Raw genomic sequence first — 13695 nt, 5'->3', positions numbered from 1 at the left:
GCTTACTGTTAGCTGTGGTGCACAGAAGATGACTATATACAAAATGAACAAAATATTCAGTATAGTTTGTAACAATTTATTTGGCCTTGGAGTATGTTGTGAAACTCAAAACGGTCTGTGTATAAGGTAAAAAAACCCAAACGAACAGGAAGGCATTCTTGCCTCTCATCTTCTATTCCCTCCGCACATTTTTAGAAGATAAGCAAATCCCCAATATAGTTTATTCTACCTGAATCCCACACCGATCTATTTTTATGCATATTTGTATTTCAGCAGCACCCAGAAACCCCAACCAAATGTGAGGGCCCCATTGTGCGGTACAAAACATATACTTATAATATATACATTTAGAAACTTAACACTCTGATTCAAAAGTATAAAACGTCTGTGCTAAGATCCTGTCATCATTTCACTTGGCATAGTTATCAAAACTTTTAGTTTTTACCTTTTATAGACATTTTGACATACAGTAAAATTAAAAGCCATATAAGGCAAACCCCACTGTAGCTCATCACAAGTGAACACATGATGCTATCCTATGTCACACTCAGCAGTCTCTTTATTTGCAGCCAGGGCTGCCAGTTCAACTCACAAGCTCAGAAACATACCACCAAAGACAGGTTGGTTGCCTCAAATCAGAGGTGCTGCTCCAGCTGCCAAGAGCCTGCAAGCCATAACCTTAACAAGCAATGGCAAGATACAAACGCAGCAGGAGCAAAAGCAGGAATTGTCGCTGGAGGCGACCCAGAGGAGGTCGCGGAGGGGGATATAGAAGGAGTAGAAGGAAGAAATATGGTAGAAGGAGGAGAGGTAAAGGCTTTAATAATAAAAATGACTCCTGTATAAATATATTCATTTATATATTCATAAATTCACTACATTATTGTAATATATAATTTATTTCTAAGACAAATCAGAAAAAAATGATATTGCATCTCTTTAACAAGAACTGGACACAGGAAGTAATAGCCAGTTATACTTATCTCTAGGTCGCAGAGGTAGATCGAGGAGGAGAAGCAGTAGGAGGAGCAGTAGGAGCGAGAGGAGGAGGAGAAGGAGAAGGAGGAGAATGAGCTATTAAACTCCAGATGGCTTCCTGTTCTCCTGTACTCATAAACTTGAAAGTCATCAACCATTATCTTCAACTTCTGCTCATCAAAATGGCATAAAAAATAAAAAAAAAATCCTTCCATCAAAACCCTAGCAATGACCTCCCAAGATGCAAGCAGTTTGAACAGTGCCACCTCTCAATAAACTTGTGAAACTTCATTTCTGTGTTATCCAGTTATTGGATCATTGTTTTAGGGACAGGTTTTGAAATACAGGGGTCAAAGGGAATATTCGTGGGGAAAAAGGCCTACTTTCATTGATGAAGACATGGGCTAAGAGATGAAAAACACACTAGGAATTAATGGCCAATTTTCATCATGGCAGGAATAGTGTTTAATATGTTGATCTGGAAAAGATGAGTGAAGAGTGGGAAAATCTGCAGATAACACTTTTTGGGGTGAGTCAAGAATGGTGGAGACTGAAGAGCTCCAGTGGCATGTGCTGCGGTGTTCAAAAGTAGCAATTTTTTTTAAGGAGGCTAACGGATGAGCTGGAAAGCATAATGCCTTTGTAAATCAATGAAATTCCCTCACCTGAAACACTGTGTTCAGCTATAGTCACCCTATCTCAACAACTATGAACTAGAAATAGAAGGCAGGTACAGAGAATAATGACTAGAAACAAACCTGCGGGGGGGGGGGGGGGTTGGAAAAGATGGGGGTAAAATTTTCAAGTGCACCTAAGTGTTAGGAAGTCCCCATTTTAAAAGTGACTTGACTTTAGCATAGCGTTAGGCACCTAAATCCCTCTAAAAATCTGACCCTTAGGCTCCTATGTCCCATTTCTTTCAGTGAAACTTAGGTTCCCAAATACCTAAGTCACATTTGAAAATGGAATGTAGTATTCTAAGTCACTTGTGTGCTTTGGACAATTTTACCAATGTCCTTGTATGTGTAAAGCATTTGCTTTTTAGAATTTTAAGTACATTGCCTTTAAAATTCATTGAATGTCACTTCCATTTTGTGTTAGGATAGAAACCAGATAGAAGTTTCAGAGATGGTTGAAAATAATGATGAAAGGCAGAGAAATTTCCGTATGAAAAAAAAAAACACCTGGGGACAGTTTATTGAGGGGAAAAAAAGGTACGTGAATGATAAATATTTAGTGCAGAAGGTAGTAAAAAGGATGCTCGAATCCTGATCCTTCCAGGAAATAACCAACCTCTGGCTGAGAGGCTAGGAAGAAACTATAAACTGTCATAAATACACCCAATATTTCCAAACCTATGCAAAGACCAAATAAGACTGCAAAATGAAATTTCAAATTTTATTGACAGGTGGCATTTTTCAAATGGTAGCTGGTTCCTTGCATCTTAGGAAGTCATCGCGGGGTGACGTCACTGAAGGGTTGTTTCTTTTTTCCATAGCAGATGTTGCAGAGTGGAGGGTCGATGACTTGCACAGGAGAATGGGAGAAATCAGGAAATTAAAAACTCCTCCTTCTCCTCCTCCTCTTCGTTCGCTCTCTACCTCTACGACCTCTCCTCCTTCTGCTATGTCGTCGTCTTCTCCTCCTTCTATGCTGACCCCCGCGGCCTCCCCTTCATCGCCTTCTGCGACGGCTCCTGCTTCTGCTCCTGCTGCGTCTGTACCTTGCCATTTCTGGAGAAGATTATGGCTTTCAAGATCTCCGCAGCGGGAGCACCAGCTCCGTAGGAGGCAGCCAACCTGTCTGGTGGGATGTCCTCATCTTGTGAGCTGAGCTGGCAGCTCTGGCCTTTATATAGAGGGGCTGATAACTGTGACAAAAACCTACCAGGTCACTCACCTGTGATGAACTATAATGGGCATCAATTTTACTGTATAGCAAAGTGTCCATATAAGGAAAACACCAGCTGTCCTGATCATGTCAATAACACTTTCCACTAAAATGCCTATATAAGGACAAAGCCACAAGTTTTGACCCTATATGGACATAAAATGGTTCTTTGTTGAAATGACAGTATAACCACAAAAACAACATCACAAACACCCTGAAGTTAGGAGGACGCAGCCAACTATGAAGCTATGGATTTTTTTGCCTCTACATTACCCTTGCCTTGTTGGATTAATTTTGTCAATGTTTGGCTGACTTGATTTAAACTGTGGATCTATTCAGCCTACCTGTCTTTGGTGGAATTTCCTGAGCTTGTTAGATGAGCTGGTACTCTGACCTTTATGTAGAGAGGCTGATAAGTATGACCCACATTGCCCTATTATTCAGCTGTGATAAACTAGAATTAAGCAATATATGGCCATCAAATTTACTGTACAGCAAAGTGTCTATGTAAGAAAACAAATAGATTTTTCCCTTTTTATAAACACTTTGGAAGTTAATTATGTAGGTCACACTTATCAGATGGGAAAGCAGTGACCAGTTGATACTATCATATCTCTTCACTACATAATGGCAACATCCATCATGACACCCAACCATCAGAAATGAGAAGTTGCCCTTCCTAATTTGATTTACTTTGATTACTACCCATGTGTTCATTTATGAACTCCAGGAGATGGCACTAACTCAGTCCTAATTGTGTTTTCTTGACTTTGAACATTTATGTACTGAAAAAGGTTGTTTTTAAGATCATGTGAAATGTTTTGGATCTAGTGCCCTTTTTTTTTTCCAAAGTGAGAAAAAGTAGCTTATGACCCCAAAAGGTTTCACCTTTGTTTCCTGAGGGCAATTGAAACAGCATGTGAATTACAAGTTAAAAGAGATGGCTGATTTATACCGTGTGTAATTTTTTCCCTGCAGCAAATGAATAACTTCAATATTGTTGTCAAATGCACACTGTAGTATTTTGGGGTGATAAAATAATTAAATGTTGAAACATTGTGATCCGTGTGTCATTGAGAGGCCTAAAGTTTTGTGAAAAAATGGTGAAAACCTTAAAACCAAACTCATGATTTGAATACAGTGGGCCAAATTCCCCTTTCCATTTCAAGCAAGCAGGAATGTAACCCATTACGTTTGTAGTAAAAAGGAAGGTATTTTAGCCATTAAAATGAACAGTCTTTCAATAGCAGCTGTTACAATTTTAAAATAATAGGCTTGATTCTCCATTCACACCAGTTTTATATCACTATAACTCTATAAACTCTTATGGAGCTAACTACTAATTGACACTGGTATAACTGAGAGGATGATCAAGCCAATCCTTTTCACTGGAAATGTCTAAATCAAATATGTTATAGACTTCTCCACTTCATATTCTACAAAATCTTCTTGGCTTTATCCCTCTTCTCAGTCACCTGTGTGATGCGTACCATCAGTTATGCACTCACACTTGCTCCTGTCATGCCTTTATTACATCTGACCAGGCAAGTCTCAGAATAAGGAAACATCTCAATAGAATCAGTAGTGTGTGTTCCATTTGGACAAGATCGTCTTTTGAACTGATGTGGCATTCACCTCTATAGTACTCCGTCTTCCATAAATCCTGTCCTTGTGGTTATCTAAAGCATTCACAACCAAAGACTCTAGAACTTGCTGGCTGTTCACTGGCCTTCAAAATATAGATTGAATGTACTCAGTTCTTCAGGAAATCCTAGGCCCTTTCATGTTTTTTCACACATGTATGAAAGCTGAGAAAGCTTGCAAATCATCTATCTCATGATGTATTAGATGGAACATCTTGCAGGCCCTCTCCCTGAGTGAGGGGTGACAACATATGTTTTGGAGGGCAAGTATGCACAAATTCACGTAGTCACTGACAGTTTTAATCACAAGAGCCATACAGACTCTACAAAACAGATCCACCACAATAACCAAACAGGCCTCTGTAGAAGGTCTGTTTTGAGATCAACAAATGGCTATGTGAGTAGAAAATCATAACGAGGCAAAATATTTCTCTCCTCTGTCATAGTATCAGGTCATCTCCCGCAACCTCCATCCTTGATATCGTTGTGTATGTGTTTCATTAATTGGCTGTCTCAGTTTGGTTGCTATGTTCTATTGATTTTCACACCTCTCTGAGCCTTCCTTCTGTTTCCCCCCATTCCCTACACTCCCCCCAGTCTGTTTCCTCCTTCCCATGTTTTCCTGCTCCCTCATAGTTTCCTGTCCAATTTCCAAACAACAGAGAGAGCCACATTACAATCACATTCTCTGAGGGCAGCTCAGGTTTGATTTCTTCAGGAAAAAGATGGGAGTAATCAGTGAACTTTACGGGACAAGCTTTTTTTCTCCACATTCTTTCTCTGGCTTTCACAGAAAAAATAGAACAGTGCAGTATGAAGCATGTGGGTTACACTTTGACTTCAGACCAGCAAGCCAAAGCTGCTGAGGCAGTAAGCTCACAAAGGCCTGCACTAGAGACCTCACAAAAGCCTGAGGCTTAACATCAGCCCAGAGAGCCAGAGGTGCTGATCTAGCAAACCTTACAAAAACCAGTGCTTTGACAAGAGCCAGTAGCCTCACAGAGGCCTGACTTTGACTTTACCCCAGCAAGGTAGTGGTGCTGTGCCCGACACCTGAGGCCTGTGTCCAGACATCATGCTAGGAAGATGGAAGTACTGAGCTAGTATCCTGACAAAGTCCCGCTTGGCTTCAGCCAGGAACCTGGAAGTGCTGTAGCCGGAAATCTGTGTCAGTGCTTTGACCATTACCAACCCAGCATGTCTTATGCGCTGAGCCAGTGACCTCATAGCAGCCCGTTCTTTGATATCAACCCACTATGCTACATTTGAGGAAGAAGTGACCTCATAGAGGCCTGTACTTGGACACAAGCACAGAAACCTAGAGGTGCTGAACCACTAAAGGCCTGTTCCCTTGGCGCCAGCCATCATTCTAGAATGTGTTGAGATTTGACTTTATCCCAGCAAGCTAAAGGTCCTGAGCTGGTAACCCTCCAAGGCCTGTTCATTTACATCAACCCAGCATGCTAGAATTGGTGAGCTAGTGACCTCACAGAGGCCTTTGCACTGTATTCAGCCCGTGGTGATCATATCAGTGTGGAAAAAAGAATGAGCTAGTGAACTCACAGAAAGTGCTTTAAGTCCCATTTACTCTTCTGGAGTGACACAAGAGGGATTTAAGAAAAGCTGAGGAGCTGGCCTTCTGCAGTTATCAAAACTCAGGACCTATTTATCTGGAATGACTACAACCCTTGGAATTTATTAAAAATCAATAATAATACTGTTTTAACATGTAGTGGCAAATGAGACATACAGCTTGTCTCAGTTGGCCATCTTCACAAATTAAGGCCATAGAATCCAAGCCTTTATTTGTTTTGACCACAAAAGGAAATTCTATCTATCCAGTTACTGAAGCTTGCAGAAAATTGAATTGATTTATGGACTAGCACAGGGGTAACCAACCTGCATTTTGAAAACTTTAGCCCTCAGTCTCTCAGGAGGCTGTGTTTTGTGTAAAGCGTCACAGGCCAACTGGAATCCATCATTTAAGCAAATGGTACCTTCTTAAACAAGACATACATGCCTTCACTTGACAGAAACACTTTTCCCATTTGCATTACTGAGAGTTTTGCTACAATAAATGTACAGACAGAAATGGCATTTTCTTAAATACAATTGCCTGGGCAAGTGTGACACATACTGTATAAAACAACATGAAAGTAGGGCGGATACATAATTTTTTCTGGGGAGAGGGGTGGGGTTGATCTGTGTGTGTTGATCTGATTTCTTGATGAGCTTCTCATGTTGCAGAGGGAGAAAGAATATTCTGGATGCTGAATGCTTACAAAGGATGGATAGCTCACTTTACCTTTAGGGAGAATGCTTTTGAAAAATCTCTCCGCAATGACCACAACATCTCTTTGCAGAGAAAAGAGAGGAGAATTAAAAGTAAGTAAAGTCCAATTAAAGGAAACATGGTGAAAATTCAGGTAATTTTGCTAGGGACAAATATTTTTCAGCTCAGTTCCATAAGGGATTAGTTTAAACAGATATCTCAAAATTGCACAATACATTTATGAAACTGTCAATAACATTTCTACTGGGAAGAACCCATCACTAAATACACTCCCTAGTTAAAACAGATTAATGTTTTCCAGTTTTTCCTAGGCAAGTAATCTTTCCCCTCAAGAAAATTTTGCTCGGTTAGATGACCTGGGAATGAATGTCTGTCACAGATGCAACAGATTCACGCCTGAAAATATTATAGCTGTTCTAAGAGACAGTCTACATGGGAACACTCCAAAAAGATATTCCAAATGAACTGAAGGTGTGAATGTAAAGTGGATTATTTAAACTGAATTGCATTCAGAATTAATGCGGCTTTATTCAGTTTAGCTTATTTTAGTTTAGCTAAACCGAATTAAGGGCAGCCACTATAATTCTGAATTAGAGTATCCACACAGAGGTTTAATGCAATTTAACTAATCCTCTTTAAATTAATACTTGTAGTTAATTCAGATTAACTTTCCTGAGTGTTCCTGCGTAGACAAGTCCTAAAATTTGAGTAGCATGAGAGGTGTACCACAACTCAGAGACAAACGCTGAAGACATTTCAGCTGCTAGGTCTTGTAAGGCACCAGCCCTAGTTACTTCCCTAACAGCTTGAATGAATGGCGAAAGTGAAGAGGTATTTTTCTAGAGCTGACAAAAAAGAGAAGGGTTGCAAATACCCCAAGTACTGTGTCTTAAACAGTTACAACTCTGGAGAAACAAGAGCAGTTCTTATTTGGGTCCCTGATTGGGAGTGGGGTGGAAGAAGTGGCAACCTAATAGAGGACTAAGGTCCTTCAGGCCTACTCACTGCTGGATAGTCCAGACCAGTCTCTTATTCCAAGCAAACAGGAGTTTATAGGTTTGCAATTAGCGGTTTCTCTCACTGGAGCCTGTCTGCCAGGATTTCCTGCTCAGTCGCTGCCGTTTCCACATGCACAGGCCAACTCCCACTTGCAATCTCCTCCAGCCACACCCTATTCCATATGCAGTCCCCCAGCTTCTGATGTTGCCTGCCCTAGACACAGTTCCCTGGGGATTTCTCCATGGATCCAGCTTCTCTGATGCTCCTGGTTTCCAAGCCACAGCTGTTCCCCCCCAACCCTCTGCCCCAGGAGCGAGGGTCCTGCCTTAAGGTCTTTCCTTCTACCTGGCTAGAGGAAGGGGATGTACTGTGAGAAAAAGGATACTGGAAATGGTAGTTTCTTCCATATCAGGTACATCACTCCCTTATCACCATAAGGAAAGGTTTCAAAGTGGAGGTTTTTTGTCTTTTTGCTGGTTTGTTTTCAGCAGGGATTTGGCAAAATCTAATCTCACACTGGTTTAAATTAGGAGTAACACAAGTCACTGGAATGGAAATTGGTAATTGCCTAGAATCTTGTCTTCATGGCACAGTCTCAACCAGAAATATACATACATGGCCGATGATGGCGGGGTGGCCAGGCAAAATTTGAGTGAGTGAGTTCTGCGACCCTGTGCTCCAGGTCACGCTGCCACTCCTTCAAATTTGTCTCACTGTTCTTCCATCACCACAGAGGGGCAGCTGGGGGAAAACTGTGTGCTGTGACCTCATGGACCAATTCACAATGCCTGGAATGGGGAGTCGGGCCCAGCCCTGCAGAAGAGGGGCTGCTAATGTGGGGTTACTTTGCTTTTCAACCCTCCCTCCTCTGGCCTTCCCTCCACACCAGGACCGTGAGCCATGTAGAAACTTCCCACAACCCACTGTTTGGGAAACATATTGTTTTAGAGGATGTTTTTGTGGGTGTGTGAATAAATAGTGACTTACCCAGCCAGCGAAGTAAACAGTTACATTACTGTATCATTCAAATAATTATAGAGATTGTTCAGAACTAATCGCTACATGCTTGGTACAGCACATACTTTTCTACAGGGAAACAGCTAAGAATAAAATTGGCAATTTTTTGTATCTTGGCAAGGCCATATAGTCCATAGTAAGGCCATAGGTCAATAGATTGACCTGAAAAGATGCATATATTGGTGAATGTATATAGGCTGTTTGTCAGGATGTGCAGCAGAACTGATAGGTGAGACAAGGAATGGGATATTACTGAAAATATAATGCCCATTATAAAATCAGAAGGCCCTGGAAGAATGTTGCAGCACTGTTCCAAAAATTCTCAAGAAGGACTGGATAATACCGGAAATATGCCATCATCAAATCATAAGACAGTCTAACAACAGTGTTCAAATTCTGGGCAGCTTATCTCATTGGGTTTCAGAGATGGCTGAAAAAAATAATGATCAAAGGCAGAGAAACTTCCATATGAAAAAAGAAAATCTTGGGACAGTTTATTGAGGGGAAAAAAAGGTACATGAATGATAGATATATGATAGATAGGTTGTGTAGAAGATAGTAAAAAGGATGTAAGAATCCTGACCCTTCCAGGAAATAACCAACCTCTGGCTGAGAGGCTAGGAAGAAACTATAAACTGTCATAAATACACCCAATATTTCCAAACCTATGCAAAGACCCAATGAGACTGCAAAATGAAATTTCAAAGTTTATTGACAGGTGGCATTGTTCAAATGGTAGCTGGTTCCTTGCATCTTAGGAAGTCATCGCGGGGTGTCGTCACTGAAGGGTTGTTTCTTTTTGCCATAGCAGATATTGTAGAGTGAAGGGTCGATGACTTGCACAGGAGAATGGGAGAAATCAGGAAATTAAAAACTCCTCCTTCTCCTCCTCCTCCTCCTCCTGCGAGTTCTCTCTCTACCTCTACGACCTCTTCTCCTTCTGCCATGTCGTCTTCTCCTCCTTCCACGTCGACCCCCGCGGCCTCCCCTTCGTCGCCTTCTGCGACGGCTTCTGCTTCTGCTCCTGCTGCGTCTGTACCTTGCCATTTCCGGAGAAGATTATGGCTTTCAAGATCTCTGCAGCGGGAGCACCAGCTCCGTAGGAGGCAGCCAACCTGTCTGGTGGGATGTCCTCATCTTGTGAGCTGAGCTGGCAGCTCTGGCCTTTATATAGAGTGGCTGATAACTGTGACAAAAACCTGCCGGGTCACTCACCTGTGATGAAGTATAATGGGCTTGTTCAGACATGGGCATCAATTTTACTGTATCGCAAAATGTCCATATAAGGAAAATACCAGCTGTCCTGATCATGTCATTAATTAACACTTTCCACTGAAATGACTATATAAGGACAAAGCCACAAGTTTTGACCCTATATGGACATAAAATGGTTCTTTGTTGAAATGACAGTATAACCACAAAAACAACATCACAAACACCCTGAAGTTAGGAGGACGCAGCCATCATTCTAGAATGTGTTGAGCCATTTGCATTTACATCAATCCAGCATGCTGTAATTGGTGAGCTAGTGACCTCACAGAGGCCTTTGCACTGAATTCAACCCGTGGTGATCAGATCAGTGTGGAAAAAAGAATGAGCTAGTGAACTCACAGAAAGTGCTTTAAGTCCCATTTACTCTTCTGGAGTGACACAAGAGGCATTTAAGAAGAGCTGAGGAGCTGGCCTTCTGCAGTTATAAAAACTCAGGACCTATTTATCTGGAATGACTACAACCCTTGGAATTTATTAAAAATCAATAATAGTACTGTTTTAACATGTAGTGGCAAATGAGACATACAGCTTGTCTCAGTTGGCCATCTTCACAAATTAAGGCCATAGAATCCAAGCCTTTATTTGTTTTGACCACAATAGGAAATTCTATCTATCCAGTTACTGAAGCTTGCAGAAAATTGAATTGATTTATGGACTAGCACAGGGGTAGGCAACCTGCATTTTGAAAACTTTAGCCCTCAGTCTCTCAGGAGGCTGTGTTTTGTGTAAAGCGTCACAGGCCAACTGGAATCCATCATTTAAGCAAATGGTACCTTCTTGAACAAGAAATACATGCCTTCACTTGACAGAAACACTTTTCCCATTTGCATTACTGAGAGTTTTGCTACAATAAATGTACAGACAGAAATGGCATTTTCTTAAATACAATTGCCTGGGCAAGTGTGACACATACTGTATAAAACAACATGAAAGTAGGGCGGATACATATTTTTTTTCCGGGGAGAGGGGTGGGGTTGATCTGTGTGTGTTGATCTGATTTCTTGATGAGCTTCTCATGTTGCAGAGGGAGAAAGAATATTCTGGATGCTGAATGCTTACAAAGGATGGATAGCTCACTTTACCTTTAGGGAGAATGCTTTTGAAAAATCTCTCCGCAATGACCACAACATCTCTTTGCAGAGAAAAGAGAGGAGAATTAAAAGTAAGTAAAGTCCAATTAAAGGAAACATGGTGAAAATTCAGGTAATTTTGCTAGGGACAAATATTTTTCAGCTCAGTTCCATAAGGGATTAGTTTAAACAGATATCTCAAAATTGCACAATACATTTATAAAACTGTCAATAACATTTCTACTGGGAAGAACCCATCACTAAATACACTCCCTAGTTAAAACAGATTAATGTTTTCCAGTTTTTCCTAGGCAAGTAATCTTTCCCCTCAAGAAAATTTTGCTCGGTTAGATGACCTGGGAATGAATGTCTGTCACAGATGCAACAGATTCACGCCTGAAAATATTATAGCTGTTCTAAGAGACAGTCTACATGGGAACACTCCAAAAAGATATTCCAAATGAACTGAAGGTGTGAATGTAAAGTGGATTATTTAAACTGAATTGCATTCAGAATTAATGCGGCTTTATTCAGTTTAGCTTATTTTAGTTTAGCTAAACCGAATTAAGGGCAGCCACTATAATTCTGAATTAGAGTATCCACACAGAGGTTTAATGCAATTTAACTAATCCTCTTTAAATTAATACTTGTAGTTAATTCAGATTAACTTTCCTGAGTGTTCCTGCGTAGACAAGTCCTAAAATTTGAGTAGCATGAGAGGTGTACCACAACTCAGAGACAAGCGCTGAAGACATTTCAGCTGCTAGGTCTTGTAAGGCACCAGCCCTAGTTACTTCCCTAACAGCTTGAATGAATGGCGAAAGTGAAGAGGTATTTTCTAGAGCTGACAAAAAAGAGAAGGGTTGCAAATACCCCAAGTACTGTGTCTTAAACAGTTACAACTCTGGAGAAACAAGAGCAGTTCTTATTTGGGTCCCTGATTGGGAGTGGGGTGGAAGAAGTGGCAACCTAATAGAGGACTAAGGTTCTTCAGGCCTACTCACTGCTGGATAGTCCAGACCAGTCTCTTATTCCAAGCAAACAGGAGTTTATAGGTTTGCAATTAGCGGTTTCTCTCACTGGAGCCTGTCTGCCAGGATTTCCTGCTCAGTCGCTGCCGTTTCCACATGCACAGGCCAACTCCCACTTGCAATCTCCTCCAGCCACACCCTATTCCATATGCAGTCCCCCAGCTTCTGATGTTGCCTGCCCTAGACACAGTTCCTGGGGATTTCTCCATGGATCCAGCTTCTCTGATGCTCCTGGTTTCCAAGCCACAGCTGTTCCCCCAACCCTCTGCCCCAGGAGCGAGGGTCCTGCCTTAAGGTCTTTCCTTCTACCTGGCTAGAGGAAGGGGATGTACTGTGAGAAAAAGGATACTGGAAATGGTAGTTTCTTCCATATCAGGTACATCACTCCTTATCACCATAAGGAAAGGTTTCAAAGTGGAGGTTTTTGTCTTTTGCTGGTTTGTTTTCAGCAGGGATTTGGCAAAATCTAATCTCACACTGGTTTAAATTAGGAGTAACACAAGTCACTGGAATGGAAATTGGTAATTGCCTAGAATCTTGTCTTCATGGCACAGTCTCAACCAGAAATATACATACATGGCCGATGATGGCGGGGTGGCCAGGCAAAATTTGAGGAGTGAGTTCTGCGACCCTGTGCTCCAGGTCACGCTGCCACTCCCTCAAATTTGTCTCGCTGACCTTCCATTACCACAGAGGGGCAGCTGGGGAAAACTGTGTGCTGTGACCTCATGGACCAATTCACAATGCCTGGAATGGGGAGTTGGCCCAGCACTGCAGAAGAGGAGCTGCTGCTGTGGCATGAGTTCGCTTTCTGACCCCCACTCCACTGGCCTTCCCTCCACACCAGGACCGTGAGCCATGTGGAAACTTCCCACAACCCACCGGTGGGTCACAACCCATTGTTTGGGAAACATATTGTTTTAGAGGATGTTTTTGTGGGTGTGTGAATAAATAGTGACTTACCCAGCCAGCGAAGTAAACAGTTACATTACTGTATCATTCAAATAATTATAGAGATTGTTCAGAACTAATCGCTACATGCTTGGTACAGCACATACTTTTCTACAGGGAAACAGCTAAGAATAAAATTGGCAATTTTTTGTATCTTGGCAAGGCCATATAGTCCATAGTAAGGCCATAGGTCAATAGATTGACCTGAAAAGATGCATATATTGGTGAATGTATATAGGCTGTTTGTCAGGATGTGCAGCAGAACTGATAGGTGAGACAAGGAATGGGATATTACTGAAAATATAATGCCCATTATAAAATCAGAAGGCCCTGGAAGAATGTTGCAGCACTGTTCCAAAAATTCTCAAGAAGGACTGGATAATACCGGAAATATGCCATCATCAAATCATAAGACAGTCTAACAACAGTGTTCAAATTCTGGGCAGCTTATCTCATTGGGTTTCAGAGATGGCTGAAAAAAATAATGATCAAAGGCAGAGAAACTTCCATATGAAAAAAGAAAATCTTGGGACAGTTTATTGAGGGGAAAA

At 41.4% G+C, this 13695-nt stretch overlaps 1 long non-coding RNA gene across 1 annotated transcript; it reads left to right on the top strand.

Annotated features, from left to right (window-relative positions):
* Positions 1 to 569: 569 nt before the first annotated feature.
* Positions 570 to 1269, top strand: LOC120406563. The gene is made up of 2 exons (XR_005599355.1): positions 570 to 810; positions 990 to 1269. It is a non-coding gene; the product is annotated as an uncharacterized LOC120406563 (long non-coding RNA).
* The last annotated feature ends 12426 nt before the right edge of the window (positions 1270 to 13695 follow it).

The sequence above is a fragment of the Mauremys reevesii genome, linkage group 5 (assembly GCF_016161935.1).
Source record: "Mauremys reevesii isolate NIE-2019 linkage group 5, ASM1616193v1, whole genome shotgun sequence".
Taxonomy (NCBI): Eukaryota; Metazoa; Chordata; order Testudines; family Geoemydidae; genus Mauremys; species Mauremys reevesii.
Note: the sequence above shows the minus strand (reverse complement) of the source record. Positions and strands in the feature narration are given on the sequence as shown.